This window comes from Prionailurus bengalensis, chromosome B4 (assembly GCF_016509475.1).
Source record: "Prionailurus bengalensis isolate Pbe53 chromosome B4, Fcat_Pben_1.1_paternal_pri, whole genome shotgun sequence".
Lineage (NCBI taxonomy): Eukaryota > Metazoa > Chordata > Mammalia > Carnivora > Felidae > Prionailurus > Prionailurus bengalensis.
Window position 1 is genome coordinate 121,513,582 of NC_057358.1, and position 19,432 is coordinate 121,533,013.

Sequence of the window (19,432 nt, forward strand, 5' to 3'; positions counted from 1 at the left end):
CTGATTTCTCTTACACCTTCAAGATTTTCATCAACATTTCATTATTAACATAAAATTCACCTTCTGTTGGAGACAAAAATAAAGCTTATAATATATCAAAAATTCTAGTGAGATCTAAGTACTCACAGAAGTATATATTGGACTTTCTGCTGTGAGTGGAATCATTTCATCCAGCTAATGTATGAGTACCCACCTCTGGGTTTCTTTCAGTTCTGGTTAAAAAGACCCCCTATAAACGGAGCTCCTTATAAAGCTGAATTGAGTCCTTCTATATCAGTTTAAGTCAACAGCTCCATAATAACAAGGTGTGATGGAACATTCACTTAAATATTTTCTTAACCCAAAGAAAGTACTTTACCTACTTCTTTGTAAAATGAGTTTCATAGTATCTTTCTCATGAAATCATTATAAAGTTTTAATTTAGTAGTATAGAAGAGTCTGGGCAGATTCATAATAAACAATTGTGGTTATCTTTGGAGAGAGGTTAAGTGAGCAGTGATGGGTAAGGGAAAGGGTAAGTGAGCAGTGATGAAAGACAGGTTTTTACACTATATGTTTTCAATTTGGTTTGAAATTTTCACAATTTTTATGCATTTCTTCTAGAAATTAAAATTCCAGAATCTCAGTTTTGATGTTACAAAACTCTGCTAACTCAAGACTTAGGCTCATGTTGTTCCTTGTGTCTGGAATGAATATCAGATCTTCTCCATCTTTCAGAGGCTAACTGAATTGTCATCTTCCTCCTTTGAACTTCACAACATTTGACTGACTTCTAGCCTTCTTTGGACACTTAAAATGAGCTGCATACACACATTATTTCCCTTAGTAGGTTCATGTTCCTCAAGGATCATTATAGTGATTGAAGATTCATACATTTCTTTTGAAGACAGAGATTCATATTTGTTGGATGGATGGATGGATGGATGGATGGAAAAAAGAAAAGAGAAGGGAAAGAGAAGCAAATTATCAAAACAGTTTCTTTATAAGACAAGGAATGTATTTAAATAGTCTCTTTGACAACTAGAAATACAAAAGCTTTGTTCTCTTGAGAAGACTTGTTCTAGATATATTCTGTTTTCCCTACCTAGAGATATTCAAAGAAAAAATTGCCTCTCCCAGTACATATCTGTTGAAGGGACATATTTTTTTAATTTTTTAATGTTTATTTATTTTTGAAAGAGAGAGCAGGTGGGGGGGCAGAGAGAGGGGGGGACACAGAATCTGAAGCATGCTTCAGGCTCCAAGCTGTCCGCACAGAGCCTGACACAGGGCTCGAACCCATGAACTATGAGATTATGACCTGAGCCAAAGTCAGACACTTAAGTAACTGAGCCACCCAGGCCCCCTGAAGGGATATATTTTTAAACCTGTGACTCTAGCCCCTCTGTCAGTGGGCATTGGACCCAAAACCCATAGGTTAGTAAGTGGCCTGGGAGAAGACCTGAAGTTCTGTCCAAAGAGGAACTAGCAAGATCACCCACAGTCTTATTCTAAAGAATATGGATTGAAAAATGTGGAGAGAGACAGGGAGTTAGCTATAGGAATTGACACTGAAATGTGCAGAAAGGTCAGGAGGGAGGGAGGAAGAAGGAAATTGAGATTGAACATAAGGTGGAAGTAGGAAGAATTATGAGCATGTTGAAGTTATGAGAAATCAGAACCTTGGAATAAGCAAAAGCAAAGTGCTAGTGGAAACGATAGAAAACAGAGAGTCCAGAAGCTAACTGGTAGCCAACTAGGAGGAAATGCAAGACAGTCCCCCAAAGAGAAACAGGTAGAATATAGCCAAGCTGTGTTATTAGTGGAGTATCAGGGTAAAGACCTAGAATCTCCTATGGCTGAAGTCTCTTGAACTGCTGGCTTCTGTATCCAGTCTCTGAATAGGCTCAGTCTTTTAATCCCCATGGGATTCCTGCCTCCCTTGACAGGGAGGGCTTTGTGAAAAGCCCTCATTATTTGTTCTACCCCTTAGTACATCTATGTCCCTTGCAAACAAAAGAATCTAATCATAACAGAATTTTGGTTATGGGACTGAACTCTTAGATCAAGAATTGTATATCTGGTTTTTCTAGAATATACTTGTATTGGTAACCATGATCAGGAAGTATAATAAGCCATCCAGTGCTTAAGCTATGCCATAGTTACAAATGAGGATACTTTAGAAAATGTCTTCATTTATTAAACCAGGAGTTCTCAAACTTTTTCAGTTGTGGCACACATATGAAATACTATTTGCATAGCATCCTGATGTACATGAATGAGTCTGCTCATGGCCAGGGATAATACTGCCCTCAGCACCTTACCTGCCTGAAGGTTTGAAGGGATTATTACCTCATGCACACCTATAATCTGTCCCTGGCATATCCACTGGTCTGCTCTGCTTTGGACCATGAGTCTACTATGTAATGAGTTAATTCTTCTGCATAGAGAGTAATTTTCTGGAAGATTTAATACATAAATATACATTACCTACTTTAGTATTTCATCAATTTTTACTGAAATGATGTTTTCTTCTCCTAATTTATCCTCTGAGACTATAGAGAAGTAAAGTTCTGGGGTATTATAATGTTTGTCTAAAGTACAGAGGTCAAGATCTCCTCTACCCCTCACACAGTACCACCATTATAAAGGGGATTGCATCCCTTCTTTGCAAGTTGGAATGCCTTATGCTGGTGATAACAAATATGTGTATTTTATCCCTACTAACTTCAGTTGATTGGGGGTGGCTTTCTGGAACACAAAGCTGAGAAACTTCTGAGTTCCAAGTGGGTGGATTGGAGATTTGACAATCCTTGGGCTTTGTAGGGTACCCAGTAAGAATCTGATAGATGTATTGTAATAACCTTTGGGAAGAAGCGAACATTTTAGGACCACTTCAGGCAAGGCAAGCCTGGAATAATTCATTGTCTGAATTGCTTTGTCTTAGTTGACAACTTACTGCTTAAATCTTGGATGGTTCCCAGAAATGTAATCATTTGAGAAGAAGAATGACTTACCCCAGGTGTTTCTTTGTAGATGTTTTTTGCAGAAATCTGGAATGGCCAATAATAACAGCTATAATAATAGCACACACTTGTTGGTTTCCTATGTGCTGGACACTATCCTAAGAATTGTACAGTATCCTCTCAGTTAATTTTTATAGCAGCATTTGAGGAAGGTACTGTTATTATCCTCATGTGATAGATGAGGGAACTGGGGTAGTAGCTAGAAAGTGGCAAGCCCAGGAGTTAAACGGGGCACTCTTAGCTTCTACAGTCTATTGCTAGATCATGTACTATTTGTAGCCCTGTTTGCTTCTGCTTCAGAGATATAAACTTTATGATAAAGGACTGTTAAACTCATCCCAAGCCCCATTTATACTGCTTTGAGACGATGATGTTCCATAAAAGTGTGTCACTTCTAATGGAGCTCAGCTTAGTGGTGTCAGGCTTATCCTTTATGATTGACAAGTTACATTTAAGAAAACAAATGCACTTTATTTTTGGGAAACTGCTAGATGCAGAGATGCTGAGAATAGATATAAGTGGTTTACAAGACCTGTAAAGGATGGGGCTGATATGTTTATTTTGTTGCCCTTTGCTTTGTGTGTTCAAGACAGAAACAATAGGGCTCCATTTAGAATCATTCTGCAGCAGCTGGGAAGGGCCTTTGTATGGGGTTAAAAAGCTTTACAGAACCCCACTACCTTTGTGATAGCAGGGCCTCCCGGGGACCCTCGAGGTACACTGTGAGCCTACAGCTCTGGGCTTGAACCACAGTGTCGCTTTTTCCTCAGTGCTCATTTTTGTGCAGAAAGATTGAAGAAACAGAACAATTATGGCCTAAATTAGCTTCTCTCCCTAGGGGGGAAAATGAGTCACTAGGGAACTAGATGTTGGCAGAGACTTGTGAGGAAGCAGATTATATTTCTCTTTTCTTCATTTTTGGGTTTTTTAAAATCAGTTTTCTTTTTTTTCTTTTTACTTTCATTGCCAAAAATTTATTTGCCCTCAGTAAATAAATCAAGGTCCTCAGTGTTCTCCAAAACAGAATACCGGGATTGTGGTTATTTTAATGGAAATTCAAAGATTCTTTAAATGCTTCTGTCAAAAATTTGTTAGTGAAGTATGTCTCATTTTTAAAATAAATTTTATAATAATTTCCTTTTATTTGTAGATATTTACAGCAATTACATCTTTATAGTCTTACCTATATGTCCAACAAAAAAAAATAGTGGTTGCATTTTCAAAAAAATGGTATACATTTACTGAATACCTATTAGGTGTGTAGGTATAATCACCTATGACACCTCATCAATTTCTCATAACCCACCAGAAAGAAATTACGGCTCCAGTTTTATAGATGAACATATTGAGGTTCAGAGAGGTTATGCAACTTGGCCAAGATTACCCAGTAACTGCTAAGTGGTGGAGTCTAGATTTTAAACCAGATCTGGTCTGCCTATTTCAAGTCATTCCAAAGTTTGTATATCATGTCATGTACCTTTGATAGGATATATTAAGATTTCATTACTCACCAGACAATGCATTCTCACTATCACTTGACAATGGGAGTACAAAAATGAGTAAAATGTGATCTCAGCTGTCAAAAATTTCATAGTGTATTGAGATTGGTAATTATAACGTAAGATATTAAGTACAGTTTACAATCAGACAATGAGGGTCCATGCTGCCAACTTCCTGAAGCAAAATGGAAGCGCAGAGAAGGTTTTATACAAAAGGAGATCCTGAAACCAAGTCTTAAATTTGCCAGGCAAAGGAGAGGGGTTGGAGGGAGGTGTAGAAAACATTCTGAACTGAGAACAGTGTGGGCAAAGCTCTGAAAAGAGAGGATGTTCAGTGCAATAGGAATATATAGTATGTATTAGTTTCCTAGAGTGCTGTAACAAAGTGCCACAAACTGGATGGCTTAAAACAACTGAAATTTATTCTCTCACCGTTCTGCAGGCTCAAAGTAAAAAATTAAGGTATAAAAAGAGTCATTTCTTTTCGAGGGCTCTGAGGGGGCATCTGTCCCATGTATTTCTCCTAAATTCTTGTGACAGCCAGCAATCCTTGACACTCCTTGGTTTGTAGATGCATCACTTGAATCTCTGTCTCCATTTTCACCTGTATTCTCCCTGTGTCTCTGTGTCTTCACAGGGCAGTCTTCTTATAAGGACACTAAAATGCATTGGATTAAGAGCCTACCCTACTCCAGTATGATTTCATCTTAACTAGTTAGTCTGCAGTTACCTTATTTCCAAATAAGGTCACATTTTGAGGTTAAAACATCAACATCTCTTTTATGAAAGGCACAATTCAACCCCTAACAGACAGTATGTTGGGGGCTGAGGTTTACTTATTGTAGGACATTTGTGCTGCAACAGGGAACCATGACTTCACCCTATAGGCAACAGAAGGCCAACTGAAGTTATAAACTGGAGAGTGATGTCATCAGTTGTATTTGGGAAGTAACCCTGGCAACAGCATGGGAGGAGTGAAAGTGGGGACCAGTAGGTAGCAGGTAGGCCACTTAGAAAGCTGTTCCAGTGTTCAGTCAAAATATTATGCAGAATTGGTCTTTAGAAAAGATCTAAATTACAGAGTAAAAACCTTATACATAAATGTGTTTTCCTAGTTTTAGTTATTTATGATATGCAAAATAAATATCCAATGATAGAAGAATGAATTACAAAATTATAAGCAGCCACTAAAAACTAGTCTTTCAAAGTAGGTAATAGAGCACAAAGATTATATTTTAAAAACTGGTAAATATATATTAAGTATACAGATAAATGTGATTTCAGGTATATTAAATACTAATGAAAACAAATTATGTCATAATAGTAATGGTGATTTTCTCCATGTGGCGGGATTATGAGAAGTTTTTGTCAGCTTTTATTTAGGTATAATTTACATAAAATCTAGCAATTTTATTTTGTTTTTTTAAATATTGGTCAGACATTTCACGTTTTTTTTTAAGTTTATTCATTTATTTTTGAGAAAGATCAAAAGAGTGGGGGAGGAGCAAAGAAAGAGAGAGAGGGAGAGAGAGAATCCCAAGTGGCTCCATGCTGTCAGCACAGAGCCCAACATGGGGCCCAAACCCACAAACTATGTGATCACAACCTGAGCAGATATCAAGAGTCAGACACAATAGACTGAGCCACCCAGCAATTTTAAGTGTACAATTTGACAAGTTATGTCAAATGTATGTAGTAACCATCACCATAATGATGATATAGAACATTTTCATCCTCCAGAAAGTTTCCCCATGACTTTGCATTGAGACCCTTGGCAACCTCTAACCTGCTTTCTACCACTGTACTTTCACCTGTTTTAGAATCTCATGCAAATAGAATCATTCACAATTTAGCATTTTGTGTCTGGCTTTGTTCATTAAGCTTAATGTGATTGAAATTAGTTTATGTAACAACATGTCAGCATACGTAAGTAGTTTGTTCTTTTATTTGACATTTATTTTATAGTTGGAAATAGGTACCTTTTGACCACATTCACCCATTTCACCCAGCCCCAGCCGCCACCTCACCACACTCTGGTCTCTGTATCTCTGAGCTTAGAGGTTTTGTTTGTTTGTTTGTTTGTTTGTTTGTCTGCGTTTAGACTCTATGTATAAATGAGATCATAAACTTATTTAAATGAAAATTCAAAGGTTCTTTATGTGGTTCTGTCAGGGAGAGTGATGCCTCCATAACTGTTCTTCTTTCTCAAGATTGCTTTGACTATTTAGGGTCTATTTTGGTTCCATAAAATTTTAGGATTGCTTTTTCTGTTTCTGTGAAAAAATGCCATTGGAATTTTGATATGAATTGCACTGAATCTGTAGGTTATGGGTATTTTAACAATATTAGGAGGGTTGCGGCAAGATGGCGGCTTAGGAGGACGCTGGGCTCACCGCACGTCCTGCTGATCACTTAGATTCCATCTACACCTGCCTAAATAACCCAGAAAACCGCCAGAGGATTAGCAGAACAGAGTCGCCGGAGCCAAACGCAGACGAGAGGCCCACGGAAGAGGGTAGGAAGGGCGGCGAGGCGGTGCGCGCTCCACGGACTGGCGGGAGGGAGCCGGGGCGGAGGGGCGGCTCGCCGGCCAAGCAGAGCCCCCGAGTCTGGCTTGCAAAAGCGGAGGGGCCGGGCGGACTGTGTTCCGACAGCAAGCGCGACTTAGCGTCTGGGAGGTCAGAAATTAACAGCTCTGCTCGGAAAGCGGGAAGGCTGGAGGACAAAGGGAGGGAGAGCTGCTGAGCCCCCTGACAACAGAGCTCAGTTTGGTGGGGAACAAAGGCGCTCGCCAGCGCCATTTCCCCCGCCCATCCCCCAGCCGAAATCCCAAAGGGAACCGGTTCCTGCCAGGGAACTTGCTCGCTCCGCGCAAACACCCAACTCTGCGCTTCTGCGGAGCCAAACCTCCGGCAGCGGATCTGACTCCCTCCCGCTGCCACAGGGCCCCTCCTGAAGTGGATCACCTAAGGAGAAGCGATCTAAGCCTGCCCCTCCTGCCCCCGAGCACCTTGCCTACCCACCCCAGCTAATACGCCAGATCCCCAGCATCACAAGCCTGGCAGGGTGCAAGTAGCCCAGACGAGCCACACCACCCCACAGTGAATCCCGCCCCTAGGAGAGGGGAAGAGAAGGCACACACCAGTCTGACTGTGGCCCCAGCGGTGGGCTGGGGGCAGACATCAGGTCTGACTGCGGCCCCGCCCACCAACTCCAGGTATACACCACAGCACAGGGGAAGTGCCCTGCAGGTCCTCACCACGCCAGGGACTATCCAAAATGACCAAGCGGAAGAACTCCCCTCAGAAGAATCTCCAGGAAATAACAACAGCTAATGAGCTGATCAAAAAGGATTTAAATAATATAACAGAAAGTGAATTTAGAATAATAGTCATAAAATTAATCGCTGGGCTTGAAAACAGTATACAGGACAGCAGAGAATCTCTTGCTACAGAGATCAAGGGACTAAGGAACAGTCACGAGGAGCTGAAAAACGCTTTAAACGAAATGCATAACAAAATGGAAACCACCACAGCTCGGCTTGAAGAGGCAGAGGAGAGAATAGGTGAACTAGAAGATAAAGTTATGGAAAAAGAGGAAGCTGAGAAAAAGAGAGATAAAAAAATCCAGGAGTATGAGGGGAAAATTAGAGAATTAAGTGATACACTAAAAAGAAATAATATACGCATAATTGGTATCCCAGAGGAGGAAGAGAGAGGGAAAGGTGCTGAAGGGGTACTTGAAGAAATCATAGCTGAGAACTTCCCTGAACTGGGGAAGGAAAAAGGCATTGAAATCCAAGAGGCACAGAGAACTCCCTTCAGACGTAACTTGAATCGATCTTCTGCACGACATATCATAGTGAAACTGGCAAAATACAAGGATAAAGAGAAAATTCTGAAAGCAGCAAGGGGTAAACGTGCCCTCACATATAAAGGGAGACCTATAAGACTCGTGACTGATCTCTCTTTTGAAACTTGGCAGGCCAGAAAGAATTGGCACGAGATTTTCAGGGTGCTAGACAGAAAAAATATGCAGCCAAGAATCCTTTATCCAGCAAGTCTGTCATTTAGAATAGAAGGAGAGATAAAGGTCTTCCCAAACAAACAAAAACTGAAGGAATTTGTCACCACTAAACCAGCCCTACAAGAGATCCTAAGGGGGACCCTGTGAGACAAAGTCCCAGAGACATCACTATAAGCATAAAACATACAGACATCACAATGACTCTAAACCCGTATCTTTCTATAATAACACTGAATGTAAATGGATTAAATGCGCCAACCAAAAGACATAGGGTATCAGAATGGATAAAAAAACAAGACCCATCTATTTGCTGTCTACAAGAGACTCATTTTAGACCTGAGGACACCTTTAGATTGAGAGTGAGGGGATGGAGAACTATTTATCATGCGACTGGAAGCCAAAAGAAAGCTGGAGTAGCCATACTTATATCAGACAAACTAGACTTTAAATTAAAGGCTGTAACAAGAGATGAAGAAGGACATTATATAATAGTTACAGGGTCTATCCATCAGGAAGAGCTAACAATTATCAATGTCTATGCACCGAATACCGGAGCCCCCAAATATATAAAACAATTACTCATAAACATAAGCAACCTTATTGATAAGAATGTGGTAATTGCAGGGGACTTTAATACACCACTTACAGAAATGGATAGATCATCTAGACACACGGTCAATAAAGAAACAAGGGCCCTGAATGAGACATTGGATGAGATGGACTTGACAGATATATTTAGAACTCTGCATCCCAAAGCAACAGAATATACTTTCTTCTCGAGTGCACATGGAACATTCTCCAAGATAGATCATATACTGGGTCACAAAACAGCCCTTCATAAGTTTACAAGAATTGAAATTATACCATGCTTACTTTCAGACCACAATGCCATGAAGCTTGAAATCAACCACAGGAAAAAGTCTGGAAAACCTCCAAAAGCATGGAGGTTAAAGAACACCCTACTAACGAATGAGTGGGTCAACCAGGCAATTAGAGAAGAAATTAAAAAATATATGGAAACAAACGAAAATGAAAATACAACAATCCAAACGCTTTGGGACGCAGCAAAGGCAGTCCTGAGAGGAAAATACATTGCAATCCAGGCCTATCTCAAGAAACAAGAAAAATCCCAAATACAAAATCTAACAGCACACCTAAAGGAACTAGAAGCAGAACAGCAAAGGCAGCCTAAGCCCAGCAGAAGAAGAGAAATAATAAAGATCAGAGCAGAAATAAACAATATAGAAACTAAAAAAACTGTAGAGCAGATCAACGAAACCAAGAGTTGGTTTTTTGAAAAAATAAACAAAATTGACAAACCTCTAGCCAGGCTTCTCAAAAAGAAAAGGGAGATGACCCAAATAGATAAAATCATGAATGAAAATGGAATGATTACAACCAATCCCTCAGAGATACAAACAATTATCAGGGAATACTATGAAAACTTATATGCCAACAAATTGGACAACCTGGAAGAAATGGACGAATTCCTGAACACCCACACGCTTCCAAAACTCAATCAGGAGGAAATAGAAAGCTTGAACAGACCCATAACCAGCGAAGAAATTGAATCGGTTATCAAAAATCTCCCAACAAATAAGAGTCCAGGACCAGATGGCTTCCCAGGGGAGTTCTACCAGACGTTTAAAGCAGAGATAATACCTATCCTTCTCAAGCTATTCCAAGAAATAGAAAGGGAAGGAAAACTTCCAGACTCATTCTATGAAGCCAGTATTACTTTGATTCCTAAACCAGACAGAGACCCAGTAAAAAAAGAGAACTACAGGCCAATATCCCTGATGAATATGGATGCAAAAATTCTCAATAAGATACTAGCAAATCGAATTCAACGGCATATAAAAAGAATTATTCACCATGATCAAGTGGGATTCATTCCTGGGATGCAGGGCTGGTTCAACATTCGCAAATCAATCAACGTGATACATCACATTAACAAAAAAAGAGAGAAGAACCATATGATCCTGTCAATCGATGCAGAAAAGGCCTTCGACAAAATCCAGCACCCTTTCTTAATAAAAACCCTTGAGAAAGTCGGGATAGAAGGAACATACTTAAAGATCATAAAAGCCATTTATGAAAAGCCCACAGCTAACATCATCCTCAACGGGGAAAAACTGAAAGCTTTTTCCCTGAGATCAGGAACACGACAAGGATGCCCACTCTCACCGCTGCTGTTTAACATAGTGCTGGAAGTTCTAGCATCAGCAATCAGACAACAAAAGGAAATCAAAGGCATCAAAATTGGCAAAGATGAAGTCAAGCTTTCGCTTTTTGCAGATGACATGATATTATACATGGAAAATCCGATAGACTCCACCAAAAGTCTGCTAGAACTGATACAGGAATTCAGCAAAGTTGCAGGATACAAAATCAATGTACAGAAATCAGTTGCATTCTTATACACTAACAATGAAGCAACAGAAAGACAAATAAAGAAACTGATCCCATTCACAATTGCACCAAGAAGCATAAAATACCTAGGAATAAATCTAACCAAAGATGTAAAGGATCTGTATGCTGAAAACTATAGAAAGCTTCTGAAGGAAATTGAAGAAGATTTAAAGAAATGGAAAGACATTCCCTGCTCATGGATTGGAAAAATAAATATTGTCAAAATGTCAATACTACCCAAAGCTATCTACACATTCAATGCAATCCCAATCAAAATTGCACCAGCATTCTTCTCGAAACTAGAACAAGCAATCCTAAAATTCATATGGAACCACAAAAGGCCCCGAATAGCCAAAGGAATTTTGAAGAAGAAGACCAAAGCAGGAGGCATCACAATCCCAGACTTTAGCCTCTACTACAAAGCTGTCATCATCAAGACAGCATGGTATTGGCACCAAAACAGACACATAGACCAATGGAATAGAATAGAAACCCCAGAACTAGACCCACAAACGTATGGCCAACTCATCTTTGACAAAGCAGGAAAGAACATCCAATGGAAAAAAGACAGCCTCTTTAACAAATGGTGCTGGGAGAACTGGACAGCAACATGCAGAAGGTTGAAACTAGACCACTTTCTCACACCATTCACAAAAATAAACTCAAAATGGATAAAGGACCTAAATGTGAGACAGGAAACCATCAAAACCTTAGAGGAGAAAGCAGGAAAAGACCTCTCTGACCTCAGCCGTAGCAATCTCTTACTCGACACATCCCCAAAGGCAAGGGAATTAAAAGCAAAAGTGAATTCCTGGGACCTTATGAAGATAAAAAGCTTCTGCACAGCAAAGGAAACAACCAACAAAACTAAAAGGCAACCAACGGAATGGGAAAAGATATTTGCAAATGACATATCGGACAAAGGGCTAGTATCCAAAATCTATAAAGAGCTCACCAAACTCCACACCCGAAAAACAAATAACCCAGTGAAGAAATGGGCAGAAAACATGAATAGACACTTCTCTAAAGAAGACATCCGGATGGCCAACAGGCACATGAAAAGATGTTCAGCGTCGCTCCTTATCAGGGAAATACAAATCAAAACCACACTCAGGTATCACCTCACGCCAGTCAGAGTGGCCAAAATGAACAAATCAGGAGACTATAGATGCTGGAGAGGATGTGGAGAAACGGGAACCCTCTTGCACTGTTGGTGGGAATGCAAATTGGTGCAGCCGCTCTGGAAAGCAGTGTGGAGGTTCCTCAGAAAGTTAAAAATAGACCTACCCTATGACCCAGCAATAGCACTGCTAGGAATTTATCCAAGGGATACAGGAGCACTGATGCATAGGGCCACTTGTACACCAATGTTCATAGCAGCACTCTCAACAATAGCCAAATTATGGAAAGAGCCTAAATGTCCATCAACTGATGAATGGATAAAGAAATTGTGGTTTATATACACAATGGAATATTACATGGCAATGAGAAAAAATGAAATATGGCCTTTTGTAGCAACGTGGATGGAACTGGAGAGTGTGATGCTAAGTGAAATAAGCCATACAGAGAAAGACAGATACCATATGGTCTCACTCTTATGTGGATCCTGAGAAACTTAACAGGAACCCATGGGGGAGGGGAAGGAAAAAAAAAAAAAAAAAGAGGCTAGAATGGGAGAGAGCCAAAGCATAAGAGACTGTTAAAAACTGAGAACAAACTGAGGGTTGATGGGGGGTGGGAGGGAGGAGAGGGTGGGTGATGGGTATTGGGGAGGGCACCTTTTGGGATGAGCACTGGGTGTTGTATGGAAACCAATTTGTCAATAAATTTCAGAAAAAAAAAAAAATAAAAAATAAAAAAATAAAAAAAATTTGAATAAACAAAACAAAAAAAAAAAAAAAAAAAAAAAAAACAATATTAATATTCTTCCAATCCATGGGCACAGAATATCTTTCCATTTAATTGTATCTTATTCAATTTATTTCATCAATGTCTTATAGTTTTCAGTGTATAGGTCTTTCAAACTCCTTGGATATATGTATTTCTAGCTATTTTATTCTTTTTGATGCAATTATGTATTATATAAATTTTTTATGTTTCTTTTTTTGTGTCCTGAAACTTTACTGAATTTGTTTATTAATGGTTTTTGGTTAACAGTTGTTTTACTGGAGTCTTTAGGGTTTTCTATACATTACATCATGTTATCTGCAAGTAGTGACAGTTTTACTTCTTCCTTTTTAATTTGGATGCTTCTTATTTCTCTTTCTTGCGTAACTGCTGTGGCTAAGACTTCCAGTACTGTGTTGATAAAAGTGGTGAGAGTAGGCATCCTTGTCTTGTTCCTGGTGTTAGAGGAAAAGCTTCCAGCTTTTCACCACTGAGCATAATATTAGTTGTAGGCTTGTCATACATGACCTTTAATATGTTGAGGTGCATTCCCTTTATACCCAATTCTCAATTTGTTGAGAATTTTTATCATAAATTCATATTGAATTTTTTCAGATGCTTTCTCTGTGTCTATTGAGAGGATCATATGATTTGTATCATTCATTTCGTTAATGTGGTCTATCATGTTGACTGATTTATGGGTGTTGAACCTCCTTGCATCCCTGGAATAAATCCCACTTGATCCTAGTGAATGATCATTTTAGTGTCACACTGAATTTAATTTTCTAATATATATTTTTTTTACTTTTTCTATTTTTTTAAGTTTTTATTTAAATTCCAGTTACTTAACATATAGTGTAATATCAGTTTCAGGAGTAGAATTTAGGGATTCATCACTAACATATATAACACCAGTGGTTTGCTAATCATTAAAACCTTGGATTGTGAGTAACTTGTTCTGCGAGTGCTCCACAAGACAAGCAAGCATTTCTAACAAATTTTAACTTGATAAATGAGCGAGGTGTTGTAATACAAATAGTACGTGATGCGGAACATCACATGATCACAACTGAATCAATGGTTATTGAACTTTGCGTTGAAATACAGGTGCTTTGGATTACAAGCTTGTTTCCAGAACAAATGTATTTTGTTGAGGACTTTTGCATCTGTATTTATCAGGATATTGGCCTTTTGTTGTGGCATCCTTGTCTGGTTTTGGTATCATAATAATTCTAGCCTCACAAAATGAATTTAGAAATGATACCTCCTCTTCTATTTTTGGAAGAATTTTGAAAAGGAGTAGTATTCTTCTTTAGATATCTGGTAGAATTCTGTCTAGTCCTCGGCTTTTGTTTGTTAGAATATGTGTACTTTAATGGCAATAACACTTATTATAGCATAGTAAGCCTTGAAGTGTTACTCTTTTTAAAAATTGTTCTGGCTATATTAGGGACTGTGCATTTCCATTTATATTTTAGAATCAGCTTGTCGGTTACTACCAGAAAAGATGCTGATAGTTTGACTGTGGTGGTGTTGAATCAAGAGATCATTTTGGGGAGGTTGAAAAACTCAGTATCAAATATGTCTGTCTGTGAACATTATTTATTTAAATGATCTGTAATTTCTCTGCAATTTTGTACTGTTTTCAATGTGCAGTTTTGGATATTTTGTTAAATTTATCCCTATGTATTTAATATTTCTTTATTTTTTTATAAGTAGTTTCATTTCTATAATGTTAATTTCCAGTTGTTCATTGCTACTCTGTAGAAATACAATTGACTTTTGTATATTTATCTCATATCCTATGACCTTTCTAAACTCACTTGTAAAGCTACTGACTTTTTTGTAGATTCCTTAGGATTTTCAATATAGATGATTATGATATTCATAAATAAATACAATTTTGTTTCTTCTTTTCAAACCCATATGGGTTTAATTTTTTCTTGCCATATTACAGTGACAGAATAATGTTAGATAGAAGTTGTGATATCAGACACCCTTTCTTTGTTCTGTGTTGGGGGAAAAGCATTAAGTGTTATACTATTAAGTATGCTAGAAAATATAAGTTTTTATAAATACCCTTTGTCAAGCTGAAGAATTTTATCATGAATGGGTATTGAGTTTTGTTAAAAGTTGTCATCTGTATTAATAAGATAATCCTTTTTTAAATTTTTTTAATGTTTATTTTTGAGAGAGAGACACACACACAGCATGAGCAGGAGAGGGGCAGAGAGAGAGAGGGGGACACAGAATCTGCAACAGGCTCCAGGCTCTGGGCTGTCAGCACAGAGCCTGATGTGGGGCTTGAACTCATGAGCCTTTGAGCCATGAGATAATGAAGCCTGAGCAGAAGTTGGCCGCTTAACTGACTGAGCCACCCAGATGCCCCGATAATTCTGTTTCTTAAAAGGTAGTTAATATATTCATTAAATTGATTCACTTTCAAACCTACAATGATATTGAATTCCTAGCATAAACCCATTTTATTGTATATATAGTTGACTCTTGACAGTGTGGAGATTAGGTTTACCAACCTCCATGCAGTTGAAAATCTTTGACTCCCCCAAAACTTTACTAATAGCTACTGTTGATTGGAAGCTTTACCAATAACAGAAACATAAATAATTTTGTATGTTATATGTGTTATATACTGTATTCTTACAATAATGTAAGCTAGAGAAAGAAAACGTTATTTAAAAATCATAAGGAAATGAGGTGCCTGGGTGGCTCAGTTGGTTAAGCCTCCAACTTCAGCCCAGGTCATGATCTCACGGTTCGTGAGTTTGGACCCCACATTGGGCTCTGTGCTGACAGCTCAGAGCCTGGAGCCTGCTTCGGATTCTGTGTCTCCCTCCTTCTCTGCCTCTCCCCTGCTTGCACTCTGTCTCTCTCTCAAAAATAAATAAACATTAAAAAAATTTTTTTCAAATAAAAAAATCATAAGCAATAGAAAAAAAATTTAGAGTACTGTATGGTATTAAAAAAAAAAACCCATGTATAAGTGAACCCACACAGTTCAAGGGTCCGTATTGTTCAAATCCGTATTGTTCAAGGGTCAACTGTATTATCTTTTTTTCTATATTACTGTATTTGATTTGCTAAAACATTTTTAAGATTTTTGCATCTATTTTTGTAAGTGTTGTCTTTAATTTTCTTCCAGTGTATTTTTTAGTTTTGAGGTAATGTTGGCCTCAAAGAGTGAATTAAGAAGTGTCCTTTCTTCTGTTTGTGGAGAGGTTTATATAAAAATGATATTACTTCTTTTTTTTTCAACATTTATTTATTTTTTGGGACAGAGAGAGACAGAGCATGAACGGGGGAGGGGCAGAGAGAGAGGGAGACACAGAATCGGAAACAGGTTCCAGGCTCTGAGCCATCAGCCCAGAGCCCGACGCGGGGCTCGAACTCACAGACCGCGAGATCGTGACCTGGCTGAAGTCGGACGCTTAACCAACTGCGCCACCCAGGCGCCCCAAAATGATATTACTTCTTATATGTTTGATAGAATTCACCAGTAAAGCCACTTGGGCCTAGAGTTTTCTTTGCAGGAAAATGTTTAATACGAACGTAATCTCCTTAACAGATAGAGAGCTCTTTAGATTATCTACTTCTTCCTGTCTTCAAGGACTCTGTAATTTTATCTAAGCTTGCAAATTTATTGGCATAAATGTGTTCTTAATAATTTCTTATATTGTACCTTCAGTAGGATCTTTTGTGATACATTTTGTTCATTCCTGAAATTGTAGTTCATGTCTTTTTTGTTTTCCTGTTCATTCTGTGTAGAAGCTTATCAATTATATTCATTTTTTAATGAACCTTTTCAATGTTAGTGATGTCTTTATATTGTTTTTATGTTTTTTTATTTATGCTGTTATCTTACGTTTCTCATGCTTACTTTGGGTTTAGTTTCCTCTTCTTTTTTAATTTCTTAAGGTGAATGCCTAGTTTGTTGATGTAAGACCTTTCTTCTTTTCAAATATAAGAGTTTAATGCTATAAATTTCCTCTAAGTACTGCCTTAGTTGCATCCTCCACATTGTATTTTCATTTTTTGTGAATTAAGAATATTTTCTAATTTCCCTTCTGACTTTCTCTTTTATCCATGAGTTATATAGATGTATATAGTTTACTTACCAAATATTTGGGAGATTTTCTAGGTATCTGCTTGCTATTGATTTCTAGTTTAATTAAGAGAACATATTTTGTATTATTTAAATCCTTCTACATTTACTGAGATTTGTTTTATAGCCCACAGTATAGTATCCCAGCAAATGTCCCCTGCACATTTGAAAAGACTACATTTTATGCTGTTGTTAAGTTGTACATTCTGTAAGTTTTGTTTGGGTCCACTTGGGTGATTAGTCTTGTTTTAGTCTTCTACATTTATACTAATTCTAAATTTATTTGTGGATTTATCTAGTTTGCCTCTCAGTTATATCAGATTTTGTTTCATGTATTTTAAATATAGGATTTTTATGTTTACTTGAAGCCCCGTAGTCATTATGTAATTTCCCTCATAATTCCTGATAGTATTTCTTATTGTCAAGTATACTTTGCTATTAATATTGCCATCCTAGGCTTTCTTAAATTGAGTTTGTATGGTATATTTTTTATTTTCTTTACATTTACCTATCTCTGTCTTTATATTTGCAGTGTTATTTTTACAGACAGGTCTTACTCAAAAATCTTCACTCATATGAGGACTTTAAGAGACAAAACATATGAACATAAGGGAAGGGGAAAAAATAATATAAAAACAGGGAGGGGGACAAAACAGAAGAGACTCATAAATATGGAGAATAAACTGAGGGTTACTAGAGGGGTTGTGAGAGGGGGAATGGACTAAATGGGTAAGGGGCATTAAGGAATCTACTCCTGAAATCATTGTTGCACTATATGCTAACTAATTTGGATGTAAATTTTAAAAAATAAAAAATCAAATCAAATATAGACAGGTCTTACTTTTTATCCAATCCAATAATCTCAGCTTTTTCATTAGAGTTTTAATGTCATTTACATTTAATATAATTATCAATACATTTAGTTTAAATATGCCTTTTTTAAATTTGATTTATATGTGTTTAATGAGCCTTTGTTTTATTTTCTTTTTCTCTCCTTTTTAATTAATTAGATATTTTCATGATTCAGTTTTGTCTCTGTTGATTTATTAGCTATACTTGTTTTAATCTTATAATGGTTATTCAAGGATTTATAATATACATCTTTAATTTATAGCAGCCTACTTTCAAATAGTATAATGCTATTTCACATGTGGTATAAGAACTGTAAAAAGGTATACTTTACCTTTTATTTTCTGTCCCTTGTATTATTGCTAGATATTTTACTTCTATTTTTGTCCTACATCTTATTGCTATTCTTGTTATATTTTTTTCTTCTACATATTATAAACCTCTTGATACATTGTTATTTTTGCTTTCAGCAGGTAGTTATTAAAGATATTGAAATGAGGAAAAAATTCTATTTACCCATATAGTTATTTGTTTTTTTTATTATTTTTTGTTTTGAGAGAGAGAGAGAGAGAGTGGGAGAGGGCCAGAGAGAGAGGGAGACAGAGAATCCCAAGCAGGCTCCATGCTATCAGCATGGAGCCTGATGTAGGGCTCAGTTTCACACACCATGAGATCATAACCTCAGCCAAATTCATGAGTAGGACACTTAACCAGCTGAGCCACCCAGGAGCCCCTACTTGTTTTATGTGATCTTCCTATGTTTGTATCAATCCAGATTTCCATCTGGTGTCATTTCCTTCTGCTTGAAGAACTTCCTTTAAAGTTTCTTATAATGCAAGGCTGTTAGTGATGAATTTTCTCTGATTTTTAAGGTCTAAAAATATCTTTGCTTCATTTTAACTTTTTAAAGATACTTTGCTGGATGTAAAATTCTAAGTTGGAAGGGTTTTCTTTTTACCTTTAAATACATTAGAGAACATGTTCTCAATTAGGAGTTATTTTTGCCTCTCAAGAGACATTAGACAATGTGCAGACACATTTTTGGTTGTCACAACTGACAGAAGGGAGTGCTACTGGCATTTTGATCTAATGCATAGAGGCCAGGGATGCTGCTAAACATCATACAATGCACAGAACAACAATCCCCACCCTGAAGGAGGAATTAAATGTTCTAAGACATCGTTGATGTTGAGTTTGAGAAGCACTGCTAAATTTATAATCTTTCTTTTTCTGAAGTCACATGGCCTATTTGAGTTTCTTTTGGAAAGTCATCTGACACTTCTATCTCAGCATTCTCATCTACAAGTGAAGATTAAAGTACCACTAACATATGGAATGTTTTGATGTAGAATAATGACTTACATTTTCAAAACAGTTGACACAGTGTCAGTTGTGTCCAGATTGAAAAACATTGCCTTAAGGGATGCCTTTCCATCGTATGAAGGCTTAAATAGTCTTTTATAAGATGTCGCTGACATTCTTTTTTTTTTCTATAAAAGATTTTCCTCCTTTGTATTTGCTTTAAAGATTTTTATTTTTTATTCTCAGGAATTTGATTGAGATGTGTTTTGGTGTCATTTTCTTTGTCTTTCTTATAATTAGGGTTCATTTAATTTGGATCAGTAATTTTGTAA

General features: G+C 37.4%; 1 protein-coding gene across 5 annotated transcripts in view; it reads left to right on the plus strand.

Annotated features, from left to right (window-relative positions):
• Window positions 1-19,432, plus strand: part of ANO4 (anoctamin 4) — a 422,446-nt gene that overhangs the window by 330,332 nt on the left and 72,682 nt on the right. The gene's annotated exons all lie outside the window — the stretch shown is intronic.